Below are 27430 nucleotides of genomic sequence, written 5' to 3' on the forward strand. Positions count from 1 at the left end.
GTTGAGGTCCAGTTTAGAGAATAGCACAGACTTATTCAGCTGGGCACAATCACCAGATGTTAAACCCACGGGGTCTGTCCTGTTGCCGGTTCAATTATGCTGTCGTTGAGCAGCTGATTGAGCTCTCACAAGACTGATTCTTGCAGGTGGAATCCTACCCTCCTGGGATGTTGAGGGACGGGTTGGACCCTGTTGTCAATATGTAGCTTGATGGGAGGTCCTTTCAATTTTCCCAGCCCTTTGCAGAGTAGCGAGAATGACGCTACGATCGTCTCTTTTGTGATAAGGGTCTTAGGTGTGGGTTTGTTGGTCATCACGCAAATGCTCTCTTTCATATCGCTTGATGGTGCTACACCCCCTTCGTGGAAATGGATATCGATGAGTCCTAAACAGGACGCAGTATGATAGCTCAACAGTCATCGCCCTTTTGGTGGGCTCTGGATTACGTGAATGACTGTGGCTGTGGTAAATCCTTTATGAATGAGTTGGCGCTTGAGATCCTTGTCTTGGCTAGAGTCGGTCTTTGGGGGATTTGTAGAAACTCTTGTTCACCCATAATGTTGACGGTGGCACCAGAGTCCACTAGGAAGCAGAACTGTCTCCCACCAATGTGGACGGCTATCCTGGGTGCCTCTTTTGCTTCTTATCATCTACGTATTCATCCTGATAGTATTGGTCATAGTCGTCCCCTCTGTAAGGGGATCCAAATTGTTGTTGCAAGTTGTGACTGTGATATGGTTGTGGTGGCCCATCATATTCGTCGACAAGATGCAGGCCTTGATCGTAGGTCTCAAAGTACTGGGAGTAGTCTTCGGGGTGGTGCTCTTCCACAGCTTTTACATAGTGCCTTGGTCTCCGTCCCCCCGATCGAGTTTTGGCTGGTGGCAGTGGATACTACCTTTTATATTCGACCGCGAATATATCCCTATGGGATTTTCCCATTGTTCGAGGCTACCAACTTTAATTATTTAATTCTCATAGCCTCAAACCTACCGCCGGTTTATTTATTTAATATTAATTTGCCGGTTGGTATTTTCGGCCAGGACTCGATTCTAAAATGGCGTTTGTGTTCTCTTCTGTGACTCCAACCCAAGTCGAGCCCTTTGTTCCACTTTTTGGCGGGTTTCTCCACAGAAGCCTCCAAAAGTGGTGCCACTCTGTCTGGGTACCACAGGGGGAGTGGGAAGGGGTTTAGGCACCCTGGACTGAGTTACCTTGGTAACTCAAGTCGCACTCTTGTGTGATTGGCCCACCACTTAGCATGTTTGATTGACAGCTAGGCTGAGTGAATGGGGGTATGCTGCATAAAAAGCAGGGCTTTGGGGACTGGAACTTCAGAAGTCGCCACAGGACCTGAAAATCCGACGAGGGAGAAGCTGAGCCGACCTACCACGACGACACCACCGATGGAGCCCTGCGGAACCGACTCACCACTTCCCGCCGACAGAGGAGATCTCCCGGCTGGAGAGGCTTTTTCCCCTGACTGGTGGGCACAACCAGTTTACCTTCTTTTCTTCGCACCCCAGACTGGTTTGTGGTCGAACTGCCCATGCCAAGCTCCCCGGCGGCCGGATAGCCACTTACCACTGAACCGCAAATCAACAGACTGCTCCTTGTACCTGAGAAACTCCGTGGCTGGTTTCTTCCCTTGCAGTGCAACGGACCCCTGTCTTCCTCCCCGACGAGATCCTCTTTCCCCCCGGACGAAGCACCGACTTGCATCCGCTGCCAGGAACAACTGCCCCCGCTGGAGTGTTCTCACCACTTTAAGGTACCGTGTCCGCCAGGCCTCCCTTTCTAAAGATTGCTACAAGGTAATAACCCCTTAACCTTCTGGACTGGCCACCTTGACCCTCTAACTGGTCCCTTTCTGTGCTCCAACTCCTTTTTGAACCGTTACAAGACTTTTGTGCACTGCAACCGTGTGACCTTGGACACATTTCGTTTTGAACCTCTTAAAGCGGATCCGGCCTACTGACTCTGAATTCACGGTGTTACTTTGCCTTCCTCTCTTGTTGTGTTCGTGAAAACGTGTTGGGATCTGTTTCAATTTATTCTCTGTTTTTCTCTCCCTTTTTAAAACGAATTATTAGAGTGCCATCTACGTTAAGCGCTCACCGCTGTCTGAAAATAAGTGGGACTTTACTTAAGACTTGTCTAAAATTCTTTTAAGGGAGTGTATATCTTTTAGTGACCATGTTTTTGAATTGCTTACTGCTAGTGCCTGTGTGTTTTTCTAGATGTGGTTTTAAATAAATAATTATATCTCTTTTACACCAAGCCCTGGTCAGTGTTTACTTGTTCTATTGTGTTCTCTTGACCTATTGTGAATACTCTGTATACTGCCTAACTCTTCTTGAGGGAGGTCTGACTGCTCAGCCGCAGCTACCAAGTGAATCTGTGTGGTACAGACTGCTACCAAGTGGGTTTACTGCCAAACACCTGTAGTCCTAAATCTTTTGCAGTGGTCCCAGAGGGAACTGCACAGGTTTCTGCCTAACACTGGTGTACAGTGGTGGGATTTGTATTGAGTATACACTTTAGAGTGCTTGTTGAACACTTTAGGATAACTAACCACAGAGCTTAGCACTAAAAAGCTGATTTTCTAACTGTCTGCTATGGAGAGTTATACCCTAGAATCATTGTCTGCCAAAACTGCTGATTGCTTAAAAGTATTGTGTAGACATATGAATCTCTCTGAGAAGGGCAAGAAAATGGAACTTATAGAAAGATTGTTAGAAAACCAAAGTCTGGGTGGTACAGAGGAATCTACCCCCTAGCAAATGTAGATAACAGTGATGGTATTGATCTGAATCAAAGTCTTGATAATGAGTCCGAAGAGGAAAATGAACCTAATGAAGTTAGCCACTCTGAGCCTCTGTCTGCCTTACCTACTGTACCTACTGGGCCTATACCAGGTCCTACATGTAACCCTGCTTATTTTGAACTTGAAAAAATGAAGCTTGAATTAGGGTACAAACGTTTTATTGCTCAATCTGAAAGAAACCAAGAGCTAGAGTTCAGAAGAATGAATGCCCAGGCTGAGCAGAAGCAAGCTGAGTTAAGACTCAGAGAAATAGAGCTTAATCATGAACTAGAAATGAAAAAGTTGTCTGTGGAAAATGCTTCTCTCTCCTCTGGTTCTTCTAGGAGTTCCAGTCCCAAAAGACCCCGGATGCCTAAGGAATTAGTGGGTATGTATGAACCTAAGTTGGATGTGTTGGATTGGTTAAAAATGTTTGAGTATAATCATGGGCTCCAGGACATCACAGGGAATGAGTTACTTCCCTGGTTGTTCTTTAGGCTTCCCCCTGTTGCAACTGATGTGGTAATGGAGTTGGGGGAGGTGGATAAGAAGGATTATGAATGTGTGAAACTAGCTTTGATAGCTAGATTTGGGAAGACCCCTTCCCAGTACCTTAAGAGGTTTAGGACCCTCAAAAAGCATGATGGTACCCCTTGGGCTACCTGGGTGAGTGAAAGTTTGAAAAAACCTAGAGGGATGGATTAAGGGTTACAAGGTGAACACTTATGAGGGAATGAGAAATCTTGTAATGTTGGAGTCAATGTATGATGCCTGCTCTCCTGAGCTCAGACAGCACTTGGCTGATTCAAAGGATTTAGATTCCAGGAAGCTAGCTAAGGCTGCTGACTTGTGGGTTGCCAACAGGGCCACTCACAAGGATTCAGGGGTCACTCAAACAGGATGAGGGAAAACAGCCACCAAAAGGGAACCAAGAGATTTCTAGTACCGCCCCAAACAACAAAATAACCAGGGTAAGTCCCAGGGTAAACCACAACAGGCTAGTGTACCTTCTGGTCACAAACCAGAAAGAGGTCAGGCCAAGCCACCCTTCCAGAGAGCATTTGGAACATGCTATCTCTGCGGGGCAACTGACCACATCAAAGGAGATCCCAGATGTAAGGGTAAACCTACAGGGATCAGCACAGTCTCCTTAGCCTTCACTCCTGAGGAGGAAGCCCAAATGGCTAGTGCTCACTTTGAACTCTTTGCTGAAGAACCTTTGGGTTTCCAAGCAAGTGTAACAGTAGAGTCCATGGGTCTGGTTAGTGATCAGAATAGGAGTGTGTACAACTCCATACCAGAAAACTCTAAAGTTTATTATATGGGCAGTGTTCTTGTCAATGGCCAGGATACCCCTGCCAGGCGAGACTCTGGGGCCAGCAGAACAGTAGTGGATGAAAGCTTTTTCAGTCCTGAGGATGTTGCTAAGGCACCCAAGGTCCCACTAAGATGTCTGGAGGCCCTGTCCAAATGGTTCCAATTCTACCAGCCCTCATTCAGTGTAATGACATGACAGTGTTGATTCCTGTCAGTGTTCAGACTGAGGTTCCTGGGAGAGTCCTTTTGGGGAATGATCTAAGAACTCTACGAGTAGTATCCAGTACCCCCAGGCCTCCCAGTATGGAGACTCAGAACCAAACCAAATTGGCTAGAGCAGCCACCTTAAGGAGGGACTCTAAGCCTGTGGGAACCTCTACTGAGGACCCCTCTACAAGCCCTGGTGTTGGTAAGTTGACCTCTGACCCAGGCAAATTTCAGGCTAACATGTTAGGGAAATGGGAGCCCCAACCAAGCTCCATCATTGTTCCCCCAGTTATAGTCTGTGACTCCCCCTGCTTCTGAGGAAGAGGTGGTTAGACCTACTGGAACCCTAACTAGGCCTAAGAGAACGGGTAATTCTCAGTGCTGGTGGAAAACCAGAAAAGAAAAGTCTAAGGCCAAAAACCTTCAGACTGTTGGACCTTCCACAGAAGACTCCAATCCAATTCCTAGACTTAAGGGGGAAACTCCTAAAGTAGGTAAAGGTAGATCTAAGAGGAAGGAGAAGCATGTACCTTGCTTATCTCCATCCCCTCCAACCAAGAGGCCTAAAACCCCACCTTCTCCCAACAGAGAGGTGGTGAGGACCTCTGGAGGCCCCTCTAGATCTAAGGGAATCCTTTATAAGGACCCCTTGAAAAAGCCTAACACAGGTTCAGAAGTTGTAACAACTTCTGAGGGACTGGTCAACCATATCCCCTATAACTTTAAAAAGACTGATGTTCCTCAAAGGGTTTGTAGGTCATATAGCTTACAAAGGAAAACCTTTGATTGGACCATACCAAAATGCTGATGGTCTCTCTAGGATGTATGTCATCGACTAGAGGTATGATATTCATCCAGGAGTGGATTAAATCCTCCTGTTCCTTAGTCTGGGGGGGGAGGCGAGTGTTAGGGAGAATTCTCTCTTTAGGCTGAATTTCCTAACCTAGTGAGTCCCCCAGCAGCTTTGCTGGATTTCTGGAGTTTGTTTTTTTCTCCTGCCAAGAGTGAGACTCTTTTTCTCCCACTCTTGGACATGATTTATGGTGTTCCTTTGACTGTTAATGTGTTTTATGGGCTATGGGGTCCTTTACTCCATACGGTCTCATGTGTTTTTACTATGCGTGTTACACAGCACCCTCCGTGCAGTGACACAGGGTTGTCACATTGACACCCCACCATAGACTCCATACCCTGGGACTGACTACTGTCTCCCAGGGCATGTAAAGTCACCATTGGCTTTACTAGGAGTGGGCACAACCAGTTTACCTTCTTTTCTTCACACCCCAGACCGGTTTGTGGTTGAACTGCCCGTGCCAAGCACCCCGACGGCCCGATAGCCACTTACCACTGAACTGCAAATCAACGGACCGCTCCTTGTACCTGAGAAACTCTGCGGCTGGTTTCTTCCCTGGCAGTGCAACGGACCCCTGTCTTCCTCCCCGACGTGATCCTCTCTTCCCCCGGACGAAGCACCGACTTGCATCCGCTGCCAGGAACAACTGCCCCCGCTGGAGTGTTCTCACCACTTTAAGGTACCGTGTCCGCCAGGCCTCCCTTTCTAAAGATTGCTACAAGGTAATAATAACCCCTTAACCTTCTGGACTGGGCTGGCCGCCTTGACCCTCTTACTGGTCCCTTTCTTTGCTCCAACTCCTTTTTGAACCGTTACAAGACTTTTGTGCACTGCAACCGTGTGACCTTGGACACATTTTGTTTTGATCCTCTTAAAGCGGATCCGGCCTACTGACTCTGAATTCACAGTGTTACTTTACCTTCCTCTCTTGTTGTGTTCGTGAAAACGTGTTGGGATCTGTTTCAATTTATTCTCTGCTTTTCTCTCCCTTTTTAAAACGAATTATTAGAGTGCCATCTACGTTAAGTGCTCACCGCTGTCTGAAAATAAGTGGGGCTTTACTTAAGACTTGTCTAAAATTCTTTTAAGGGAGTATATATCTTTTAGTGACCGTGTTTTTGAATTGCTTACTATTAGTGCCTGTGTGTTTTTCTAGATGTGGTTTTAAATAAATAATTATATCTCTTTTACACCAAGCCCTGGTCAGTGTTTACTTGTTCTATTGTGTTCTCTTGACCTATTGTGAATACTCTGTATACTGCCTAACTCTTCTTGAGGGAAGTCTGACTGCTCAGCCACAGCTACCAAGTGAATCTGTGTGGTACAGACTGCTACCAAGTGGGTTTACTGCCAAACACCTGTAGTCCTAAATCTTTTGCAGTGGTCCCAGAGGGAACTGCACAGGTTTCTGCCTAACAGAGCTCAACCGTACATTATGGTTTGCGGTTGTGGGGACATTCATGGAGTGGGAAATGGTCTGCCTTCCCTGCAGACGAACTAAAAGTGCCCTTCTCTGTCACAGTTTCTGCATCTTTGAGAGAGCGCGGGGCATGTTCCCGAGTGAAGGAACGCCATCCTGCAGTGATAGCACTTTCTTTGTGGTCTGGGGCAGGTTGGTTGCCTCCTCCGTGTGGTGCGGCTCCCCTGTCTCCGGGGCATTGGCTAGCTGGGTGGACTGCTGCTATGAGCTCATTCTTGTCTTGTTTGATGCTGGGGTTCCCGGACATTGATGCTGCTTGCGTGTCCACTCTTTCAAAAATCCTTGCTAGCTTGCTTATATCGTCTATTGAGAGTGGTTTTTTCATTAGTTGCTTCTTTAGGGTAGGAACCACTTTATTACTCGCAGACTTAATGCTTTGCCCAATGAAAAAGTGTGGAATTGTGTGCGCCTTTGACTCTTAGGCGAGTAATGAATTCATCGACTGTTTCCTCAGCCCTTTCTGTATACTGATTGAACATATAGTGCTCGTAGTCGCAATTGGGTTCAATCACGAGTTTCTTGTTCAGAGCGGTTACCCCCTTACTCCTCCCCACTCCCACTTCATCCCTCACATGGTCTCTGTCTTCCTTAAAGGGACAGAGTCTTGTAACACAGGTGAATAATAACAAGTGGCAATCAAACACTATGTAATGAGCACTTATCTCGCTGCAAGCAGAAAAGTAAGAGGAGTCAAGAAGAGGGCTCCAGGCTTTTAAAGGACTGACCCTGTTGGGATTGGTTATCTGGGTCAAGTGTTGCAGTGACTATAATTGAAGTCTAGCAGAGACTTGGGAAATTGACTTTTTTTTCTCATCCGAGTTCAACGTTTGGTTCATTAAGATTATGGTTATTTGTAGATTTCAGCAGTCAAACGAGTTTAATGAGATCTTAAAAGTTTTGCTTGGCTTAAATCTTGCTGCTGAGCATTCCCTAATAAAGGAAGAGAAGCGTAATGCTCGCCTCCGGTCTTGACATAGAATTTCTTGATGGTTGCAGTATGTAACCTTGTAAGGAATGCATTTGCTTCTTTGTTTTTCTATTCAAGCCTAGAAGGATCCTGAAAACGCCATTGCATATGGTGTAAAATCATGAACATGTTTTTTTTCAAATGTATTTTGCTCCAGTTCCGTACCCTCTTTGCTTAAAGAAACTGTTTTCATAATCAACAACTGATCGAAATATTTGTGTAATTTAGGCAGTGTCCACTCTGCAAAGGGACTTAAGAAGCACATCATGCTGTGGAATTCATAATGCAGACTCACATCAGAAATCTCTTCGATGGAATGGGCCCTATTCAAAAATAATTGAGCAACTCTGAAAAGCCAAATTGCATGATGCCCATTCTAATCAACGCACATGCCACCTTAGTGACAAAGGTGACCTATGCATTCAAGTAGGAGAAAACGTGCTGGCCAGGTGTCTACTGTATTGATAAACATCCAGCACCCACGATTGTGGCAGGCTTGGGGCTGCTGACCTCCGCAGACCCCACCCCTAGCACGAAAGACTCCCAATCGTCACTGAGTGAAAAAGGGCATCTCAGTATGCATGCATCTAGTGACCCATTTGTGACCCAAGCTACTCCTCACTGATGAGGCCCAACAAGGCTGAAATATGTTTGGCGATGCTTGTGGTCTCCTGCAGAAGGGATGTGACCTAGCAGTTCGGGCTGGACTGCCCCTTTTGGGGTGGGACCGAGCCTGATTTGCATATGGTCTTTCCCCTTCTGTAATGGCTTGGCAGGCGAAGAATGATGGTCTGGAGGGTTGCCAGTGGTTAAGAATGATTCTAAACCTTCCAGCCATCACCTCTTGTGTTTTGCCATTTGTGACTACAGCAAGCACACCTTTAAACGTTTTCCATTTAAGCACAGGTGAAAGAAAAAAATCCCTTTTTTGAATAAGGAATCCTATGCAAGGGCCCAGGAACCAGAGGCAGGGTTGGGAAGCGTAGCCCACATTTTTGATTGGAGAATGCAGAGCAGAAGGCTCACTAGGTCTCCGGTTCTCACCTGCTGTCCCAAAGACATGGGCAAACCGCCAGAGTTGAAATCGACGCCAGCAGCCTTTTTTAAGGCAAAGGCTATCAGTCAGCTGTCCTGCCAATTTAACAGATGTCCAATTATTAGTGAGAAGGGAACAGGAGGGTGTAGAAACCTGCCAATAAATCCAATAAGTAAACCAAGGAACAAAGGTAGAGTGAGGTTTTATTTCCAGACAGCTTTGCAGAAATGGGCAGGGAAACTGGTGGAGAGTATCCTCATCCCAAAAATATGGCTCACAAACCTGTGGATTTATATAGGGTTTTACATGAATGGGCTCATCCAGTAAAGTCAGTCAGATATATTTAGTTTGTTACATTTAACAAAGACGGCTTAACAAACATTATTTGGCCTTCGGAAACATGGCTTTACACCCCTTGCGAGACCTCGATAAACCTGCTGGGCTTTTCCACGTGATACAACCAACTACCTCAACCAACCCCCAATCCCCAAGCGCAATCCCCAAATTCAATCTAAAAACAGCAGGAGGGTCCAGCTTCCCAGTGCTAGCTGCCAAACGCTGCAACTCCCTCCCCTCTGACATTAGAGCCGAGCCTGCATTCTGGACCTTCAGAGCCAAAACCAAAGCTTGGCTCCTCAGCTCAAACGACTCCTGAGCACGACTAAGCTCCAACATGGAGAGCGCACACACAAAGCTTGTGCGGAACTACTTCCTTGTAATTGGAACTATAAAAGTTCCACTTCCTTGTAAATGTACCTATAAATGCAACTGAAAAGTAAGTATGACTATAAATTCAACTCAGGTTTATGATACCTCTTTCTGTTTAGTCACTTGTTCGCTCAGCTGCTTCATTATACTTTTGCGATCTATTGCTCACTGCCTTTGCCCACAAGGTGATCTGTAACACACCTCCATTGCCCTTGCCTGTAACACACCTCCTCCCCTGTTTTGTGGGGTCTGTGTATTATATCTGTAATCATGTAACTATGTATTTAAGCAAAAAACGCCCAGATACCCTGGGGTGGGGAGCGCTATACAAGTAAATAAACTAAACAAAACAACCAAGGCTCCAAGTAGATATTTCCATTACTCCTAAATGGACCCAACCTGGTGACTAGCACCCATGTGACTCTTGTTCCGGTTCTCAAACAAGGAAACCTACCCTTCACAGTGACATCTCATGCTTTACTCGGCATACGTGCAACCAATCCAGAGACCAACGTCATGGCCACTCGGCCTCGTGGGCTTATGTGCTCGTGCCAACAAGTTGTTTTTTCTCAAGTCCCTATTTGCATCACCATGGCTGCGGTTCAGCTCTTCCTGTGGCTCACTTAACACCCATGGGCCTATAAGCAATAAAATATTGTAAATTACAACTGTAGAGAAGTCGCGAGAGCCCCGCTCTCGCGAGATCTCGCCGAAACCGGAAGTCCCGCCCCCGCGCGCTCCGCGCGCATTACGAGCCGGGCCGAGGACGCAGATAGGAGCGCCCTGCCGGCTCCTCTGAGAACGGGGCCCGCGGCTCAATTAAGGACGTGAGCTGCACTCAGCACCTCCCAGCCACTTCAGGCCCGTTGGCCTCAGTTCATAGAGACACGCAGTTTGCGTGTATTTGGGCCGGCTGGGAATTCATAAATAAAGCCCTTCCAGCAAACCAGCAAGTCTCCTGTCTTCCATTAATGCAGTATACTACATAAATTGGCGACGAGGATCACCACAACCCACGAAGAAGCATGCAAGGAGCAACGCCACCGCCACCCTTCCTCCAAACTCCAGGTAGGCCTGCCATTCCGTGGCCACAATGGCAGCCCCTATTCATGACCTACGTGGAAGCACTGGGTGGAGCAGGGTTCTCGGCGGCAAGGCGCAGGGCCATGTTACTCAATGCCCTGGGGGTAGAGGGACAAAGAATTTTCGAAAGTCTGACCCCGATCCCGGTTGCTGGCGACAACGACGACGTGTTCAAGGAGGCGGTGAGGAGAATCATTAAGAGGTTTGCCAGCAAAGAGAACACAGTGCTTCATAGAATACTGTTCTACGGTCGGAAGCAGGAAATGTCGGAACCAGTGGATGATTACGTCACTAAGCTGAGGGAACTAGCGGCGTTATGTAGCTTTGGCAACAATGCGGAAAACCTCATTTGTGACACGTTGACCGTTCACACGAACAGCAGGAAAGTCCAAGATAAATTTATCATTGAAAAGGAACTGCAGTTGGAGAAAGCAATCGAAATTGCCAGAGCAGTCGAAGAAACGGCGGGAAGACGGAAGGAGCTCACAGGAGCCCAGAGCTCCGCTGAAATACAGGCAGTGGGCTTCCATACAAAAAAAGAAAAGCCGACATCAGACATGAGAGATGTGAAAGGAAACAGGAAAGAACCCCTCAAGTGCCACAGGTGCACTAGCACGAAGCATCTAGCGTTTGACAGAGAGTGCCCAGCCAGAGATAAGGAGTGCTCCGTCTGTAAACGCATTGGTCACTTCTCAATCGTGTGTCGATGGAGAAACAAGAAAGTCACCAGTCTCAACGCAGAGCGCATCATGGAGAGAGATTCATCCTCAGAAGATGAAGGTAGGCCCACAGTTATAATGGTGAACAGCACAAGAGCCAGGAGAGAGAAGCCCCATTGCACGATTAAAATAGACGGCAAGGAAACTAGGGTCATGGCAGACTCAGGTTCGGATCTAACCATCATTCCCCTGAGGACTTACAAAGAAATGGTGGGAAAAGAAAAAGTACAAGTGCTGACTACGCGGCACAAGCCCACAGTTTTTGGGGGGGCGTCGGTTGAACTCTTGGGGTACATCAAGGGTAAAGTCGAATTCAAAGGGAGAGTGACAACCACTAGAGTTTACTTCAGCCATGAAGGTCCAGCAGTGTTAGGTTGGGACGACCAAGACAAACTGAAAATTAGACTGGATCCCAGCACAGAGGACCAGGTACTGTCAGTCAGTGCAAAGGACGGACCTGTGGTCAAAAACGATTATCCAACACTATTCTCAGAGGAGCCGGGGCACATTAAGGGTTTTCTCCACAAAATTGTGCTCAAAAGAAATGCCGTCCCAGTCAAGCACCGGGTGAGGCCGGTACCTGCCACAGCCAGAGATACCCTCAGAGGACAGTTAGACAAGATGAAGAGGGAGGGGGTCATAGAAGAAATCGAAGCATCCGAGTGGTTGAGCCCGGTGGTTCTCATAAAGAAGCCCCAATCACAGGAATTGAGGGTGTGCATAGACCTGCGCAGCCTAAACTTGGAAGTCATCACGGACAATTACCCTCTCCCAAGCATCAACGAACTCATTCTACTAATGAAAGAGGCCAAGATATTTTCAAAACTCGACATGAGAAATGCATACCACCAAATACAGCTCCATGAAGAGTCAAAACCCCTCACGGCATTCATCACTCCGTTTGGGACATACCAATTCACCAAAATGCCTTTTGGGTTGTCGTCAGCAGCATCAGCCTTCCAAAGGATGATGGATGTCCTGCTACGCAATGTTAAAAACGTAGTATATTTCCAGGACGACATCCTGGTGTATGCAGGGGATGAGCAGACCCACGACTCCACGTTGAGAAAAGTCCTCAACAAGCTACAAGAAGCAGGCATACGCTTACGCCATGAAAAATGCTTGTTCAAGGTGAAAGAGGTCGAATACTTAGGGTACCTGATCTCGGAAAAAGGCATCATCCCAAAACGGAACCTCATGCAGGCCATCAGTAAAGCCCCGGAACCCACCTGCAAAGAAGAAGTGAGGTCATTTCTTGGACTCGCTGAGTACTATGCCAAATTCATACCAAAGTTTTCAGAAACCACGGCACCCCTCCGCGACTTACTCAAAAAAGGGTCGGAGTTTACGTGGCAAGAACCGCAAAAGATTGCGATGGGAAGCATAAAACAACACATCATGGATGCCCCATGTCTTCAACCATTTAATCCAACGTGGGAGACAGTCATCACCACAGACGCCAGTGCGTATGGACTGGGAGCAGTATTAACTCAAAAGAAAGGTGACACGGAACATGTGGTAGCCTTTGCGTCGAAGGCGTTATCGGAAGCGGAACAGAATTACTCCACCATTGAAAAGGAAATGCTGGCGTGTGCATGGGCAGTGGAACATTTCAGAACATACGTGTGGGGCACAAAGTTCAAGCTGCTAACGGACCATAAACCGCTCATCCACATGCTCAGCCCTGGAGGGACCAAAACATCCACACCCAGATTAGCACGCATTGCAGCCAAACTGCAGGAGTACACTTTCGAAGTCCAGCACATTTCAGGTTGGAAAAATACGCAGGCCGACTGCATGTCGCGGCTGCCGGAAGATAAGGATAAAGCAACCACATTCCTACATGGGGAATGCATCGTGGCATCCGTCACGGACTTAAGAGCACCCGACTACCTAGAACTCAGTGAAAGGCACTGGGAGGAAGAGGATGGGAAAGACCCCACCATGACCAGGATTCGAGAATGCATCAAAGAAGGTTGGCCCAGTGAAAAAGCGCTGCCCGAAGGCATGAGACCATATTGGAAAGTGTCGGATGAGCTGTCCGAAATCGAAGGGATCGTCATGAAAACTGATCAAATCATTCCCCCAATAGGTATGAGAAAAACCATTCTCTCCAGGGCTCACGCGGGACACCTCGGCAACACGATGACTCGCCGCAGAGTGAGAGAGGCCTACTGGTGGCCGTCCATGGACCAAGAAATTCGCACCATGATAGAACGGTGTCATGAATGCTTAAACAGCGACAAAAGACTTAAGGTCCGCCAGGCACCCCTGATACCCACAGAAATACCCGAAGCAGTATGGTCCAAAATAGGCATCGACTTCATAGGACCCCTGGAGGCTATGTCGCCTGAACATAGGTATGGCATAGTGCTGGTGGACTACTTATCGAAATGGGTGGAGGCAGAGTTTGTCCCGAATATAACCACCAAGACGGTCATAGAAGTACTCACAGAAATTTTTCAAAGGGAAGGCCTCCCCAAAGAGGTGGTTACGGACAATGGGGTGCAACTGGTCTCTAAAGACATGGAAGATTTTCTAAAAAGAAATCATATCAAACAAAAGAAAGCTGCCCTGTATCACCCTCAGGCCAATGGGCTTGTAGAAAGGGCAAACAGGTTCATAAAGGGCGCCATCCAATTGGCAACAGCTTCAGGAATGGACCCGCTCAAAACCACCAAAGAGGCCATAGCGGCCCACAGACTCACTCCAAATGGCATCACGCAGGTTTCCCCGTTCAAAATGTTGAGAGGGAGGAGTGCGGCGTCCACGCTGAGTCCACCATGGCTATCGAAAGTACGAGAAGATGAGGCTGTGGACATGTCAGAAGTAGTGTGGCGAATCCAAAGCAGCAAGGCACGTATGATGTCATGGAGTGATGAGAGAAGGAGGGCCAAACAAGCGCCAGACATAAGAAAGGGAGACCTGGTTAAGATCAGACTACCAAAGAAAGATCAAATCACAGGGTCCCGATACAGTCGACCCTGCCAGGTAATTCACAAAGGAACAAACTACATTCGCACGGAAGACGGGCGCACATGGAACGTTGAAAGAGTAGCACTGTACCAGAGGAGGCAAGAAAGAGAGAGGTCTCCGGAGAGATCACTAGTAGAGACTGAGAAGAACTATGGGAGAAGCGAGGAACGCGAACATGAAGGAGACGACAGAGAAAGGTTAGAACCCGAGATCGAACCGGAAGAACCCGATGCAGACCCGGAACCAGAGCAGCAAGAAGAGTGCGCTGGAACCAGGGAGCGGCCCAGAAGAGAGCACAGAAGACCGGTGAGATACAATGACTATGTTGTACAGTGACCCTATCATCCGTTGGGAAAAGGGAGGTGTGTAGAGAAGTCGCGAGAGCCCCGCTCTCGGGAGATCTCGCCGGAACCGGAAGTCCCGCCCCCGCGCGCTCCGCGCGCATTACGAGCCGGGCCGAGGACGCAGATAGGAGCGCCATGCCGGCTCCTCTGAGAACGGGGCCCGCGGCTCAATTAAGGACGTGAGCTGCACTCAGCACCTCCCAGCCACTTCAGGCCCGTTGGCCTCAGTTCATAGAGACACGCAGTTTGCGTGTATTTGGGCCGGCTGGGAATTCATAAATAAAGCCCTTCCAGCAAACCAGCAAGTCTCCTGTCTTCCATTAATGCAGTATACTACAACAACACATATGCTGTCTGGTGCTACATGAAGTTTGCAAGTTGACGTGCTAATCGTTTACTTTTACTTTTTTAATTCAAAATGAGCAAAGGACAATCTCTCTGCCGTTCATCACACTCTGCCTACTTTCTGAATGGTTGAGAATGGAGTTTGTTGTGGATTGTGCCGCAAGTATGGACGCGGTACTGTACAGGTACATGTGTCCCTCTTTATTTCACTTTCAGAAGACCCTGTGTGTCTACCTTTTTGCGTCCTTCCTTTCCGTCAACCGGAGTCCCCCCCCCCCACCCCAACACAGAAGTGCGACACATCTTCCTGGAACTTAAACAATACACTTTATTTAGTCATTTTTCTGAACATTTTTAGGGAGCCTAATGGTACGGTGAGATCTTTTGTGAACAGTTCCTTGCATTTCACTTGGGTCCGAACGAGACGCACCTTCAGCAGTGTTGCATGGATCTTAAATGCATATTTTTTCCTGTAGAGAGAGGCAGCACTTTAATTGTCACACTCATTGCTATGACATCTTCTGTAGTGTGAAGAGTTCTTTGTCACAACTTTGTCCTTCCTACTAGCTCTGATAAATACACCCTATGACGTTGGTGAAAGAGGTTGGGGATCAAATGCTGATAGAATCTTGTGCATTGTCATCTGCTTCACTTAGTCTTAGATGGTGTCAATCACACCTTTTTAAAAAAATTTAAAAAAAACTTTTTATTAGCATTTCAACAATACAACCAAACAGTCTGCTCAGCATGACCTGGAAAATCACTGTTACACATACATATTTCTGCCTGTTCCAATTATTGATTCATCCCAAGTCCTCTTTGTTTGTTTCACTGCTTTTTCCTGGACAGTCCTCTTTCCAAACCACCATGCCCTCTGCAGTACTCTGCCCTCCACTCTAAACCCCAACAGAAAAAAACTAACAACTAACTGTGCTCGCCGCCCTACCCTCCCCCGCTTGTTCGCCCATTACACCTCTGCTCCCACCTACTGATCAGCACTACTTCGGTCTTCGCTCTCTCTGTTTGCTCAGTCTGCCGCTCTTTATGCTTCATGGGGGCGTGTAGTCTTAGCGCGCAAACATCCTTTGTACCAATACAGTTATGTTGTCACTGACCTCCTTCTGCCCCCTTTGTACTGCTCTGTGCCATACTACTGTCTCTGCCCATTTTTTCAGATCTTCCCACCATGCCTCCACTTGGGGTCTCTCTGCTGTTTTCCGTGCCATGGCGATCTGACGTTTGGCCAGGACACAAATGAGGTCTTTCATCTTATCTATATGGGTTTCTGTGCGCCTGCGCTTGAACAGTCCCAGCAAGCCTGCTTCTGATGGCCATTCATGCATGCTTATTCCGCCTTCTAGACTCTGTCTGCTATGCCCTGCCAGAACCTGCTAACCACCGGGCACAGCCACAACATATGTAGTAAGTCTGCTTTATCAGTCCTACACCTCCTGGGATTGTGAGATGGCGTGTGGTGTCATATATGCTGTGTGGGTAACGTGGAGCTGTGCTATCTTAAGTCTAGCGTTTCTCGACACTCTTCTCGTGCATAACGTTACTCTCGCCTACTCGCCGTCTGCAAAGGTGTGCCCAACGTCCCTTCCACAATTGGCTCTTACCCGGAGTTCTGGTTTACTCTGTGCATCCAGTATAAATTCAGTCTAGAGATAACATGGCTGCCCTCCACTAAGTCATACATCCTCTCCAACATAACATCTCCTACTATTCCCCTCCTCCCTGCCATCCACCTGCTCGCTACCAACCTGATCTCCATGTGGTATGTCAAGAACTGCCCTCCCGTGATGCCATATTGCTCTATCAAGTCAGGCAGGTTTCGTAATACCCTTTCCTGGGTCAGGTCCCCCTGCATGATTATTCTGCATGGTTCCCAGTGTTGCATAATAATTTGGGCCTCCCCTCTCGTCCTGCTGCAGACTGCAGCAAGACGTATATTTTCAGGTTATGGGTCCTGTCACCCCACTAATTTCCACATTCTGCGCCTCAACACTCGTCCCAGTGTGACCAGCCCCAGCACTTTTCCAACCCCATTCACCCCTGCCCATAGCACTTCCTGCAAGTAGTATGCCCAGACACCCCTCCTAGTAGCCTTGTGTCTAGCGACTCCTCTTCCTCCAGCCATTCTATGATGAACTGCAGCTGTCTTTGTGCAGCACGTCTAGTGAGATTTGGCACCTTTTTCCTCCCCAAATAAACCCACGCACCGTTGAGTCCAATTTACGAAAAAAACCTCTAGGGATTTCTTAGGGTACATTTACAAAGTGGTACAATAGGCATGGTAACACCACCGTCTTGTGGAGCGCCACCTGGCCCATCACGGACAGTGGGAGTTTCCGCCAGAAAGCAATCGATTTCTCAACCCAATGTAGCGCTTTCAACGTGTTTACTTCATGCTCTTTGGTGTGTGGCATATGTTTACCCCAGGTATCGGAAAGTATATGCCTCCCACTTTATCTCTAGATGCGGTAGGTGCCCAGGCTCTAATCCGGCTAGGCCTGCCAGTGGGAACAGGCTCGATTTCTCTCTGCTGATGGCAATATCCGACAGGTATGCAAAGTTATCTAGCACAGCTAATATATGCGGTAGATTATCCCTGGGATTCTGCACATACAGCAGCATGTCATCCGCATATAGCGATGCTACACAGATGTCGCCTCCTATCGGTACATGGATGTTGCTTCCTGAGGTAGGCTGCAAGTGGCTCAAGTGCCAGTATGAACAGCATGGGAGATAGCGGGCACCCCTGTCTGGTGCCTTTACCCAACTCACACACATCCGAGATATGCCTTCCTGTCTTGACCCTGGTTAGGGGCTGGGTGTACCGCAGCTGTACCCACCTTGCAAAGCGTGGGCCCACCCCAAAGCGTCTCAGTGCCTCATGCAACCAGTCCCATCTCACAGAATTGAAGGCTTTTATTGCATCCAGAGAAGCAAGCGCATACTCTGCATATTTCCCTGCTGTTTGTTCTATGACGTAGTGCAGTCTGCGCAAGTTGCAGGACGTGCTCCTGCCAGGTACGTAACTCGCTTGTTCCGGGTGGACCAATGTTCGAATCACTCTCTTCAGCCTGGCTGCCAGTAGGGCGGACAGTATTTTACAGTCTTGGTTTATCATTGAGAGTGGCCTGTACGACCCACATTCCAGCAGGGGCTTCCCAGGCTTCAGTATGGGTATTATTACTGATTCCCGTGGGCTGGTTGGCAATAGCCCCCCCCCCCTCAAAGGCTTCCTCCATCATGTGCAGCGCAAGTGCCGCCCATAGTCCCTGCGTCTTGCTTGTGGGTAGTGTACATATGGTCTCCTGGAGCTCTTCTTCCATGAGCGGTGTATCTATCTTTTCCACCTGCTCTCGCCCCAGACAGGGTAGCCCTATCTTCACCCACACTGCCTCGATATCCTCCGCCCTATCCTCCCCATCAGCATCGTATAGGTTCTGATAGAACCTTCTGAAACTGAATGTATCTCCCCTTGAGCCCGCCGTTCCTCGACCCATTCATCTCTGGTGGCGCTGATCATGTCTCTGCTCTCCTCCGCTCTGCACAATGAGGCCAGCAGTTTCCCCAGCCTATTCCCTCCTTCATGGAGTCCCTCCACATATTTGCCGTAGTCATATTTGCCCAGCCTTTCCCAGGCAGCTATACACTCTTGCCATACCTCCACCCCCCCCACTGTCCGTCCCGTTCTGCCCATGCTTCCATCTGCTCTTCTGCTCTACATATGGTGCCCAGCAGGTCTATCCGTATACCACCCGCATTCCCAATTGCCTCGCCCGGATCACCACTTTGAAAGATTCCCATAAGGTGTGTCCGCTTTCCACACTTCCCACATTGATTTAGAAGAATTCCTCTATCTTCCCTCCCAGGTGTTCCCTAAACTGCTCATCCAGCAGTGATTCTGCTCTTAATCTCCATGTCGGGTTGAGGGCTCTGGTATCTGTTCTTTGCCACATCACCAGCAGAGGTGCATGGTCCAAATTCGCCTAGTTACTTGGTGCCAGTAAGCATGTAGTAAATGCGCGTGTGTACTCCATGTGGGCTTGAATAATAAGAATACCGCCTCCTGTCTCTGTGCAGCTGTCTCCACACTTCCTGTAGTTTCAACTCCCGCATCAGGCCCCCTAGCACTCTGCCGGACGGTGCCCTACTCCCGCTCCTCCTGTATGATCTATCCAATGTTGGGTCGAGGGTACAGTTGAAACCCCCCACCCCCACAGCCACAAGGCTCTTCTGTATGATGCTAGCTGGGGACCCAGTGACCTGAAGAAGGTGATGGTGTCATGGTTGGGCGCATATTTGTTAAGTATGCTAACGTCTCGTTGTTCATAGCCCGTACACAACCGTCAGCCGGCCCCCAGTGTCACACTTGCAGCCTAATAACTTAAATGGCACTGTGGGGGCAACCCAAATGAGGGTGCCACTAGCGTAGGATGAGTATGTCGATCACCGTACCACCCCTCCTCATTTCTTCCCTATCGTAGATTGTCTGTTTACCGTCAAGTGCTTCTCCTGTAGGAGTGCAATCTGTAGCCCTTTGTTTACCAAATGTGTGTACACTATTTATTTTTATGTAGCTGTTGAGCCCCCTCACGTTTCAGTTAAAATCTTTATACTACTCATTTTTCCACCATGGTTTCTTACCCCCGGGGCATCCCACTCGCCTGTCCGCCTCCTTCTTTCCTTCCCTACCCTCCGTCCAGCCCTCCTCCTGTCTCAAGACTGTTAGTTCTCCCATCTCTCTCCCATCTCTCCCCCCTCTTCTGCTCGTTCCCTGGTGGGGCAGTCTAGTGTGCTATTCAACCGAACATAAAACTCCCCCCAACATGTTTAACCAGTGCACAATGATTCCCAGTTCATTCAGGCTCGCTTCTTGCGATAACCGGTGTCGCTCTCTTCCCACACCAGTTTTAGCACGCAGCGGCGGGGTGCATTCGAACTGCACCACAACGGGGTCCTCCGTGGGTAAGCGGGTCATGCACGTCTCCTGTTCGCTTTGTGCACAACCCCACTGTCTGCAAGGTGTTGCTTCTTCCATTCCTTACTGCAAGCAACCTCCCCTCTCCCCCCAATTGTCTGTTTTATTATGCCTCCTCCTCTTCCCTCTTTGCGTATTGAGTTCGCTGTCTCACTAGGCCACCCTCTCACAGAGCAACATCTTTGCTGCCACGTAGCTGTGGTACTCCAATCGAATCCATCCACGCCTGTGCTTCGCTAGTGCTGTCGAAAAAGTGTGAGGTGCCATTTTGAAGTACTTTCAGCTTGACTGTCACAACCGTTCTTCAGTGGGTCCAAAGGTTGCTCTTTGTTTCTGCACTTTCAAGGTGTAATCCGGGTAGACCTCTGTCTTTGCTGTGCCTCTCTGCATCAGTCCCCCTTTCTGTGAGTATTCCAGGATCGCTTCTATGTCCCTATAGTTGAGTAGTTTTGCTATTATGGGTCTCAGTGGCGCTCCTTGGGGGTGGGAGATCTGCTGGCCAATCAGCAGGGGGGCCCGCTCCACTGAGAAACCCTGTGATCGGTTACCTGCCCCCACCTCTTGTAGCAGCATGTTTTCCACATGTCGTGGGGTCTCTCCATTCCATCCCTTCAGGAAGGCCCAGGATCCGTACAGTGTTGCGCCTGGCTCTTCCCGCCGCATCTTCTGCTCTGCCTTCCATTGCTGCTACTTTTGCTTTTAGTTCTCGGACCTCCGACTGGGCTGTCTTTATGTTGTGCTTGTTTTCATCTGCAAGCATCTCCATTCACTGCACTCTCCGTCTCAGCAGACCCACATTGATTATAACTTTGTCTATTCCCCTTTCTAGGGTCGACTGGAGCGTGGCAATAGCCTTCAGGACCTGACTGTCACCTGTCTTCCCTTCAGCTGCGCCTGTGTGTCCTCCTAGGGGTTTGGGGGGCTTGCTGCCTCCCTCTCACTTGCGGGTGAATGCCTCAATTTATGTCTGTCTAGACTTGCTTTTATGTTGCTTTTCCGACAGGTACACAGCTCTCGCTCCCCTTACAATGTTCTGGGTGTTCGTGTTTGACTCTTCAGCAGGAATTGTCAGTCCCTTAGTCTTGCACAGGGCTGCGCCGAGAGAGGCATTTTTGGCACACAGCCCCTTCCTTTCCCACCGCCTGGGCCCTGTTTGTCTGTGCTCACGAGGCTTGCGCTGTTTATGTTCAGGTGCCCGGATGTGGTCGCCACCTCCCTTCTCGACATTCCCCTGCAGTTTTTCTGGGACCTTGCTTCACCTCTCCCAAGGCCCCTTGCGCTGGCAGCTGTGGTTGTTCTGTACAGTACTGTACTTTCTGTAAGGTTGGGGAAGGAGCTCCTGGTAGGGGATTTTCCCCCTCTCCTGCTTGAGTCAGCTCTCAGCTGGTCTGGGGGACATAGTAGGCCAGTGCCTACTCTCCTCCTGCTCCCAAAACTCACCCCATGGGTTTCTCCTCACCTTTTGCACCGCCTTTGTTTTGCCGGCCCGTCCTTTCACCATGGGCAAACCCACCACAGGTCTTGGCTGTGCGGGCACGGCTACCGAGCCCCATCCCAGGCACCAGTCTCCACTGCAAGTGGCGCTCTGTTTCCAAGCTGTTTAGGCTGCTCTGAGCCACTATCTGGGCTCCTCCGTATTGCAGCAAGAGGCTTACTGGCCCGCCCGAGCTGGGTCATCCTGGATGACTGCAGGCAGGCATGCTTTCCTCATCCTGGCGCTCTGCTGCCACTCTCTTCGGGGGGTCACAGCTCCTCGGGTCTCCTGGTGCTGTATGGCACTGTCCCCAGCACTCCGTGTGTCGCACCCTCTGTTCCCTTTTGCGTTGACGGGCAGTGGGTATTGCCCTCCAAGCCACCGCACAGCTACACCACCTGCATCTTCTCCGTCCCAGCTTTCAGCAGAGGCTTTCCCAAGTGGCCGCCGCCATCTTGGCGGATTACAGCTTGTCTTTCCGGAGTAGTGTTGCAGGCTGTTCTGCTTTCATATTCTGGCATGCTGCCATCTCAGATTGCTGTGCGTTATTTTTCCTGATTTATATGTGTCCATTTCACTTGTGGAGGCTTATCCTTCACGGATGCGGCAGGAGCTACAGAGCCATGATGCTTACTCCATAGCTGCTAGCCACGCCTCACCATGGTGTCAATCACACCTAACAGTGTTGTGTGCACTAGGCGTCTATGATCTACATAGGACATTATTTTCTGCTTTTGAATGGCATCTCATCTCAATGGAGTCTCCACTGCCGGATATCCCGTGGAATATGTGCATCTGTACTCGGGTGTGGAAATGTTTTTTTTTCGTAAATACACCCAGAAGTTGTTGACACAGATCTTGCAGCATTGCAGATCTAAATTTCCTATTACCGTTCCATGAGTCCATTGGCCTGAGGTCCATGTGGATTTGTTTTGCGATGATGAAAGATGATCAGTAAATGTTTTAAATTCTAGCCCACTGAGTGGCGTACGATTGTCTGATACCTATTGCAGGGGAGTTTGAAGATTTGAGTGGGGTCTCCCAGGAGTGGTGTTATTGGTGCACCTGAGTCCACCCACAGTTGGTATGCCTTACTAGCAGCAATTGTGGTGCAAATGGAGGCACGTTGAAAGCGGATCTGGCAGAAAACCACACTATGGCCATGCAATGAACAGATGAATGCAGAACAAAAGCATCCCTTTAGAAGTAGGCAGACTAGGACATACGGGTGAATGCTGGGAATGTGGAATCATGTCTCACATGCGTTTCCCCCAAAAATTGTCACCAGTGTTCTAGGCAGTGTCACAAACCATAAGTGGATGTAACATAAACCAGATAGGAAATGTGTTTCCCAAAACCTCTTCATTAGGGTTCTTACAAAGGAAAACCAAAACAATTCCCTCAGGGCCAAGTACAATGAATCTTGGTCAGGATGGTCGTACACCAGGATGTAATCGCTTTGTAGGGTCATAAAGGATTAGGGTCTCTCAAAAAGGTCAAGAGCAGAAGTCCTTACTGTGACCCAGGCTTCACGGGAACTGTATCTCCCGGCGGATTAATATAATGAAACTGGTGTGGGGTATGTGCTGGTTATTGCAAATAAACAGAAAGAGTACCAAGAAAAATGTCTCCCAGTATTCCTTTTGTCATTTTAGTCCTTAATTAAAGTCTCTCTGTGCGATATTGGAAACCTCCTTGGCGATGGACTTGTGCAGCTGCATTTAGACTATGTCGGGGAGGTCACCTGCTGGGTCACAAGCCTGAACTAGAGTCTGTTGGCATGTTCCATGGTCGGTATCCCATTGGAGCAGGCCTTAAACCAAGGCCTGAGCCTTAAGAAGATAGGGGAACTCCCTAAGGCCTTTTTGAGTTCTTGATTCACCTCTCCCGGGGTCCTGGTTCTACTGTTTCCCAACCCAATCTGTCTTGCCTCTGCAGGTTGCCCCCGCAAGCCTCAAGGACCTTCTCTCATTGCGCCCTCCTCTCCCTCTCTGTCCTTCTGCTTCACCCTTACATCCTCCATGCTTTACCACATGCTCATTCAATCACCCTTCCCAGGCGTTGGCTTCCCCAAATTAGGGTGTTCATCTTTCTAAGATAGCCCTTATACTCTTTCAGGGTCGAACATACCCCTCTCTTCTATGTGGCTTCCACTCAGTGTCTGGACTACTGAGGGGTTGGGGTATCAATCCCCTCTCCCGAACCACAGAAGCTGAAATGATTGACCCTCCCACCGTGGTTGGCACATGCACCTGAATTGTATTTACACAGGTAACCACGTGGCAGCCAATGGGGGGAAGACGGAGTTAAGGAAAGGGGATGGAAAGACTAAGGAAAGGAAGGGAAGAAAACATACATATATCTACCTACAAAACGTTACCACATGAGCAACATAACAGTTGACCTGCTCTCCTATACACAAGGCTATGCCTTATTTCCTGACCTCCTGTAGACTTAAATGCCCTAGTATGCTGTATAAGTTCACATAAAGAACACATGACACATGTAGGTTAATTTCTGGCACATAACATATACAAAACATTAGCATTGGACTGTAACCTGAATTGCAAGCGTGATGGCACAAAACAAAGGGGATATTCCCTTAGATGAGAAAACAAACACACATGGCCTGGGCAAGCGTAAGCAACACAACAAAACATAAAGTGGGTGTAAGCCAACTCTCCTTGACTGATTGTGCACCTTCTGTTCATAATGGAAATATGGCCGAGTTCAGTAACTCAGAACACTCCCATACAGGAAGGGAAAAATGAAAGCAAGAGAGTCTGTGTGTTTCCATGTCTCCCATGCACTTAATATCAAACATTGTAAAGCATAAAATAATGCCACTTATCTCAGTGTCTGGAGGCCTCAGGGGACACCACAGACTTGTGAAAATGATGCAGGAGATCAACCAGTCTTACGGTCTCACTGCCGCGGTCCGGGGAATCAGGAGCTGCGACGCACGCCAGCCGAATGCAACGAGGCGCCCGGCAACGTCACCCTGCTAAAGCAGCTGCCCACGCTCACCGTCGGCGGCTCGCGAAAATCCCGCAAACACGCGAGTTTAGTAGAATGAGCTCCGCCGCAGTACCCCTGTCAGCTGTCCTCCTGCTCCCTCCTAACGCTGCAAACGCCACCGCTGCCGCCGCCCGTTTCTTCAATACATTAATTATCTGCATCAGGTGCCGGGCGGTTGGCAGCTAAGAAGGCTCTTGATGGTGCACCTGATTAGACGTGCGAACACTTCCTTGAACTACATGATGACCCACTGCCTGCTGGGAAGTGTAGTTCACGCCCTGATTCTCCCTTTGTGTGCCTAAACCTAGAATCCTGACAATACCTCCTCTCCTAGGGCTCCTCCCAGGACCTTCTTTCTCAGGATGTCATACATGGAACTGTCTTACCAAGCGAGGGGCATGCACTGCCCTAGCCGGTTCCCAGGAACAGTCTTCCAATCCATATCCGGCCCACTGGATTAAATACCACAATTCTTGATGCCTTTGCCTTGAGTCCAGAATCTTCTTCACCTCTTATTCCGTCTGACCTTCCTTGGTGATGGTGGGGGGGGGTCTCTGCACCTCTGTCCCAGGAGCTGCAGGTTTAAGCAAAGACACATGGAATACTAGGTGTATTTTTAACGTGTGAGGCATTCTTAATTTCACCGCCATCTCTGATACACATTGCACAATCTCATATGGTCCAATACATTTTTGAGCAAACTTACAAGGTCCAACTAACAACAGATTTCACGTGGATAACCATACCTTGTCTCCCACCTTGTACGTGGAGCCACCCACCTTTTCTGAACAGCATATTTTTTATACTGCCTTTTAGCCGGCTCCAAATTGGCTCGAGCCTTCTGTCGGAGATTTAGAAGCAACTGTTTTCTCTCTTGCAAGACAGGCATATCCTCCACTTCGGGCAAATTCTCTGGCAGCATATTTTGCACCTGTCCGTATAAACATTCATTTGGTGCCATTCCCAGTGATGCATGTTCGGTATTGTTATATGTGAATTCTGCTAACCATAATTCTTGCACTCATGACTCCATATCTCACTTAAATAACAACGCAAATACTGTTCCAAAGTCTGGTTAACTCTCTCGGTTTGACCGTCTGTCTGAGGATGATACCCGGTAGACAGAGCACAGTCGATTCCCAATAACCGACAAAAGGCTCGCCAAAACTTTGAGGTAAATTGAGGGCCCCGATCAGATACAATACTTTGAGGCAGTCCATGTAACCGCACAACATGTTGCAAAAATAATTCTGCCAATTTCCCTGCTCCCGGAATACCTTTACAAGGCACAAAATGAGCCTGTTTAGATAAGTAGTCTACCACAGCCCAAATAGTATCATATTGTTCATCTGGGGGTAAGTCTGTGATAAAATCCATCGAGATATGAGTCCACACCTTCTCCGGAGTGGGCAATGGTTTCAGCAACCCTGCTTTCTTAGTGTGGTCGCTTTTGTTACGTACAAATATTTCAGTTCTGCACATAATTACTGACCTCTTGCCTCAAATTTGGCCACCAAAAATATCTTTCCAACATCTTCTGTGTCTTTCGACGTCCCGAATGACCTGCTAGTGGCAAATTATGACATCAATGCATTGCTTTATTTCGTAACTCAATGGTTGGCAAGTATAACCTTTCTGCATAATATGGAAGCTGATCTCTGACAGTTTCCAAAGGATCTTTCGACCCCCCAGTCCCAATTCTTATGTTTTCTCATTTCCTGTTTTACTTGTTTCAACAAGGTGGTTACCACAGCTCCCACCACCTTTTCTGCTGGAATTATTGTCTTGACCTCAGTCACAATGTTCTCACAATTCTCCTGCCTGGACAAAGCATCTGCCTTTCCATTTCTTTTTCCTGGTCGAAATGTTACCAGGAAATCAAACTCATTGAAATACTGTGACCAACGTAACTGCCTGGAACTTAAATGTGTGTGCTGTCTTAATTTATGATCTGTAACAACCATTACTTGATGTCTAGCTCCCAATAAATAATGCCTCCATTCCAAAAGGCTGCCCGAATGGCCAACAGCTCTTTGACTGTAATTGAATAATTCTGCTCACAACTGGTAGGTTTGCGAGAGAAAAATGCTACTGGATGCCACACTCCTTCATCCGGTTGCGACAATACAGCCCCTACTGCCATATTGGATGCATCCGTTTCAACTTGAAACCTTTTCTGCGGATCTGGGTGTCTCAGTACTGGGGCAGAGGTAAAAGCTATCTTCAAATCTTGAAAAGCTCTATCTGCCTCTTGATCCCAACAAAACCTGGTTGATTTTCTCAATAATCTAGTTATGGGAGTCACAGTTTGTGAAAAATTGTCAATAAATCTCCTGTAGAAATTAGCGAATCCCAAAAAAGACTGGATATCTTTAACACATTGAGGTGTCGGCCAATCAGTAACTGCTTGTACCTTTTTCTTATCCATTATTATTCCTGTTGGCGTCAGAATAAATCCTAAAAACTCCACTTATGAAAGGCACATTTTTCCAATTTTACATACAGTTGATACTCTTGTAATTTTTTCTAAACCGCTCTCACATGGTCAATATGCTGATCCATTGAAGCCGAGTAAATCAAAATGTCATCAATATATAGAAGTGAAATGTCTAATAAAACCTTTCCTCAACATATCATCCAAATACTCTCTCAGATGTTGATTCTCTGTCTCGGTCAAAGCATATATTCTACTACAAGGCAATGAAGCCCCTGGTTCCGACTCAATAACACAATCATATGGCCGGTGAGGAGGCAGCCTTTCTGCCCCTCCTTTATCAAAAACACTAACAAAATCTTGATAGTGGTCTGGAACACTCGGTCCTATGGCTCCAACTATTTGACATACCAGAGTTTGATCCGCTAGAAGCAAAGCGGGACCCAATTCTTCTTCCATGTGACCCTTACACTCAGAGCCTTCAAAACACACCTCACGTGTCACCCAATCAATCCTATGGTTGTGCTGAATTAGCCAGGGCATACCCAAAATAAGTCCGAATTGCGGGGCCGCTATCAAATCTAACACAATTTCTTCCATATGCCCTGACTCACATCTCATCCTTATAGGCTGAGTTTGCTGACAAATAGGTCCAGAAATTAAGGGAGCCCCA

The 27430-nt window shown here is 48.1% G+C and overlaps 1 protein-coding gene across 12 annotated transcripts in view; it reads left to right on the plus strand.

Moving 5' to 3' along the window:
* UROS (uroporphyrinogen III synthase) overlaps positions 1-27430 on the plus strand; it is a 1119872-nt gene that overhangs the window by 42393 nt on the left and 1050049 nt on the right. Inside the window, exon 1 of one of the 12 annotated variants that reach the window (XM_069611498.1) lies at positions 3151-3194. The exons of 10 other annotated variants lie outside the window; for them this stretch is intronic. The gene's annotated coding sequence lies outside the window, so the exon portion shown is untranslated. Of the gene's footprint in view, positions 1-3150; positions 3195-5666; positions 5863-27430 lie in introns of those variants that run through there. One more of the 12 variants, XM_069611499.1, reaches the window with a different exon arrangement.

This window comes from Ambystoma mexicanum, chromosome 8 (assembly GCF_040938575.1).
Source record: "Ambystoma mexicanum isolate Mex_15411 chromosome 8, UKY_AmexF1_1, whole genome shotgun sequence".
In the NCBI taxonomy this organism is placed as follows: domain Eukaryota; kingdom Metazoa; phylum Chordata; class Amphibia; order Caudata; family Ambystomatidae; genus Ambystoma; species Ambystoma mexicanum.